At 47.7% G+C, this 4,830-nt stretch overlaps 1 pseudogene; it reads left to right on the plus strand.

Moving 5' to 3' along the window:
• Positions 1-202: 202 nt before the first annotated feature.
• LOC107118692 overlaps positions 203-4,830 on the plus strand; it is a 38,574-nt pseudogene continuing 33,946 nt past the window's right edge.

Consider the following 4,830-nt stretch of genomic DNA (forward strand, 5'->3'; position numbering starts at 1 on the left):
AGATGTGGAAGAGGCGTTTGAACGTTTGGATGCACCAAGAAAGGACAAGGGGAAACACCCACCTAAATGGAGGAATAATTCCAGTCTTTTACAGAGGGACGACTCTCTACAGCAAAATACATGTCAAGAAGACAACAGGAATGAGTGCACTGCAAGAAAGAAAAATTTCACTGAAAGATCAGTTATTAATATTCAACCAAGGATGTGTAACAGTAAGAAAATATATAAATGCCTGCAGTGTGGAAAAACCTTCAGCCAGAGTGCACACCTTACTTCCCACCAAATAATTCACACGGGGGAGAAGCCATACAAATGCCTGCAGTGTGGAAAAACCTTCAGCCAGAGTGCACACCTTACTTCCCACCAAAGAATTCACACAGGGGAGAAACCATACAAATGCCTGGAGTGTGGGAAAAGCTTCAGTCGGAGTGACAATCTTACTTCCCATCAAAGAATTCACACAGGGGAGAAACCATACAAATGCCTGGAGTGTGGGAAAAGCTTCAGTCAGAATTCCAATCTCACTTTCCATCAAAGAATTCACACAGGGGAGAAATCATATAAATGCCTCCAGTGTGGGAAAAGTTTCAGTAAGAATTCCAATCTCACTTTCCATCAAAGAATTCACACAGGGGAGAAACCGTATAAATGCCTGCAGTGTGGAAAAAGCTTCAGTCAGAGTTCCAGTCTTACTTCCCATCAAAGAATTCACACAGGAGAGAGACCGTATAAATGCATGGACTGTGGGAAAAGCTTCACTTACAGTTCTACACTTACTTCCCATCAAAGAATTCACACAGGGGAGAAACCATACAAATGCCTGGAGTGTGGGAAAAGCTTCACTAACAGTTCTACACTTACTTCCCATCAAAGAATTCACACAGGGGAGAAACCATACAAATGCCTGGAGTGTGGGGAAAGCTTCAGTCAGGGTGCAAATCTTACTTCCCATCAAAGAACTCACACAGGGGAGAAACCATACAAATGCCTGGAGTGTGGGAAAAGCTTTGGTCACAGTTCCAGACTTACTTCCCATCAAAGAATACACACAGGGGAGAAACCATAGAAATGCCTGAAGTGTGGAAAAAAGCTTCAGTCACAGTTCATACCCTAACGGTCATCAAAGAATTCACACAGGCTAGAAAACATAAACATGCATGGAGTGTGGGGAAAACTATGGTTACAGTAAAAGTCTTACTAACCACTGAAGAATTCACAAAGGGTAGAAACTGTATAAATACCTGGAGTGTGGGGAAAGCTTTGGTCAGAGTTCATACCTTACTTCCCACCAAAGAACCCACACAGAGGGAAACCATATCACTGCCTGCAGTGTGGGAAAAGCTTCAGATAGAGTTACTTTTTTACTTTGCATCAAAGAATTCACACAGAAGAGAGACCATAGAAATGCCTGGAGTTTGAGGAAAGCTTACATGAGAGTAAAAGACTTTCTTCCTGCCAAATAACTCAAACACTGGAGAAAACATATAAATGCCTAGAGTGCTGGAAAATCTTTAGTCACAGTGGGAGCCCTACTTTCCATCAAAGAATTCACAAAGGGGGGAAACCTTATAAATGCATGCACCAAGGGGAAAGGTTTAGTCATAGTGCACACCTTATTTCCCACCAAAGTGTTGGGATATGGCACAATCTAAATTTTCAGTCATTACTGAGTTAACATATTTGTTAAGATTCTACCTGAGACCTGACCTGGAAGTTCAACCTGGCTCAGTATCAATCCTGTATGTTAACTGGTGTGCTTGAGAAACTGATTGGATGGTTTTAATTTACCAGTGTTTGAGTTGGCGAATGAGCTTGAGCTTCTTCCTGTTAGGTTCTACAAGTGGAGACCCGCAACAAAATTTTGCGTACTGGGCCTCACTGTTCCCCCGGCCGCCTGGCTCCAAAGCGAGGCGCAAGGGGCTGCAGCTGCCTGGGCCTCGCTATCCCCCCCGCCCAGCTCAGAAGTGAGGCCCAAGCGGCTGCAGCCGCCCGGGCCTCGCTATCCCCCCGCCCACCTGCCTGCCCAGCTCCGAAGCAAGGCTCAAGTGGCTGCAGCCGCCCGGGCCCCGCTGTTCCCCACCCACCCCCACCCACCCGGGGCTCGCTGTTCCCACGGCCGCCCGGCTCCGAAGCGAGGCCGGGGCGGCTGCAAGCTGCCGCTGCTTAGGAGCCAGGGGTGGGGAGAGACCAGTGAGGCCCATGCGGCTTGCAGCCGCCCGGGCCTTGCGCCCCCCGCTCCAAAGCGGCGGCGGCGAGCCCAGCTGCAGAGCGTTCCCTGCGCATGCACAGGAAACGCTCTGTCCGTTTTGGTGGGATTTAAGTATCCCCCCAATTTTTTTTCCCAGGTTTTAAGATTTTTGTGCACACCTGGGGACCGCCCCAAGTGTGCACGAAAATCTCCCTCCCCCCCAGCTGCCCCCGATGCGCGGATTTAAGTATCCGCACGCAGGGGGCGCCTGTCGGTATTAGATATATAGATAAGGTTCTGTAAGGTCCTGTAAGGTTCTATAAGAGAGGTTACTTGCTCAGCAGCCTCACCCCTAGGCTTTTACCTTTTCCCTCTTAGAGACTTCTGGTATGTATTAGGAGGGCCTGACGGGAGATGGTCCATGGGGTCGCGAAGAGTCGGACTCGACTGTGCGACTGAACAACAACAACGGTCCCTGCCATACGGGGGGGAAAAGAATGGCCAAAGTGCAGCTTTTTAGAGCCGCACCAAAAGAGACACGCGACGGCGGGATCAGATAGATCCCATGAGCCGCCGCGCAGTTCCTCCCCGGCACGATCAGATGCCGGGGGGAAGCCACTGAAGGGCAGTTCGGCCGGGAGCCTCGATTGCTCCGGAAGACGGGTGCGCCGGCGATCTCACGGACGCACTTGCTGCGCCATTTCTGGTAAGTCCTGCTCTTTTGCAGGTTCTTTTTTGCAGTGGGTTTTCTGGCTGAAGGGACGGATTGGGGACGGGTGCGCGCTGCTTCCCAGATGTTGCGGTTTGACCGCGCCCATTTGCTGCGCCCCTGATCTGTCCCTCTTCCGGGCCAAAACCTCCCGTGTGACCGGGGCCTTTGTTGTATAAATATGTAGTTTAGAACTTTGCTATTTTATTAAAACTTTCCAGTGTTCCCCTTTCCTTTCCTTTTATAATTAAGGTTTTTATTCGATTTTCTCTACTCTATAAGACATTTTAGGAAGGGGAGGACAAGGGCAATGGGATAAGACATATCGGAAAAAGTTTCCATCAGGCTTGTATAATAACTGTTACAAAGCAGTTTCCATCAACACAAGAATCGTGCAGTTTCCTAACCCTCCAGCATCACAAGTTCTAAGTCCGCCTTCATTTAGCTCCATGCCAGATCTAGAATCCTCGCTAAATTCTTCCAGGGCCTCGAGCTTAATGCTGGCTCCGGAGGAGATATCCATAGAGTGACGGGGCTGTGAAGTAGATGTACTACACGATTGCGTAGAAGGAAAGAATCAGATGGAAGCTCCAACCCTCTCTCGTACTTTGGCGTTATTCCCTGATCCAAACAGCAGGACTGAGTATGACTGGGATTCACGAGTCCTGTTCTCCATCCATTCCAGCCAGGAGGCACAACCCCAAATGGAAAATAAATCTTTGGCCCAAGAATTGATGGATGTAGAAACACTAGAGCAGGAGTCTACACATCCCAAAGATTGGCAGGGGCCCCATGGAAAGGGATTTGCCACTCACATAGAGAGGCCTGGTTCATCAGCAAGGAGAGAGGATCAACTGGTACTCCCTGCATCCATCAGTGCCCAGGAGTCAGATCTACAGCCCTTGGCTCGAGATCCTAATATCGAATAAACGAATCGTCCCTTAGCCCCCGGGATGGTACAACCTTGGCATGACTGGCTCCAGAACGAAAGTTGTCAAAACCTGTAAGGGGTTTGGGAATAATTTCATGGAACATTGCAGGGTGGTTCAAATGGCTATCTAGAAGTCCGATGATTTTTAGCCATCATCATATCCCGGAAGTGCTGTCAGTCCAAGAAACATGGACTGATCTATTCCTGGAATTGGAGGGTTTCATATCTTATAGTATGAAGGCCGCTAAGGGAAGGGAACGGGGGAGGATGAAAGGAGGCTTGGGTATATTAATTTCAACATCCTTAATGGTTTCCTGTAAGGAACTGCAGCCTCTAGATCAGCTGGCAATGGCAATATCACTTCATTGGAAGGGAGAGAGTTTGATTATAATCAACAGCTACCTACCCCCATTATATTAAAAAATTGATATCGATAAGAATTGGGCATCCCTAGAGAATTATATACTATCGATAGTCGAATCACACCCTAAAGCGATGATTCTTGTATTGGGAGATCTAAATGCCCATATGGGTCCAGATGATCCCTCATTAGATGCTAAATACAGGCTATTCTTTAGAGATCATCTGGAGGGTTCGGATAGCTTGCTCCTACCTAGACTATTTAAAGACAGAAAATCCAACTACGCAGGTGCATGTTTGGCGAAGCTAATGTTTAAAACAAATCTCCAAGTTCTAAACGGTTCCACACCAGATGACTACCCCGGAGGTTTTACTTATATGTCAGGAGTGGCTGCTAGCACCCTAGATTATCATCTAGTATGCACATCCCTGTTACCCAAAGTAAAAAGTTTCAAAATTCTGCCATATTTGGACAGCCACCCCACAGGTGCCATGTCGGGAAATCTGGTACTCCCCCCAAAGGAGAGGGTCTGAACAACAAAGACGTTCTGTTAGGTGGTCCAGTGATCTAGCAAACAATTTAAAGGTAATCTTGGCAGCAGAAGATATTCAAAAATATGCTGTTGCCTTCTCAAACGTAAG

This window comes from Gekko japonicus, unplaced genomic scaffold, assembly GCF_001447785.1.
Source record: "Gekko japonicus isolate JY-2015 unplaced genomic scaffold, Gekko_japonicus_V1.1 scaffold5857, whole genome shotgun sequence".
Classification (NCBI taxonomy): Eukaryota; Metazoa; Chordata; class Lepidosauria; order Squamata; family Gekkonidae; genus Gekko; species Gekko japonicus.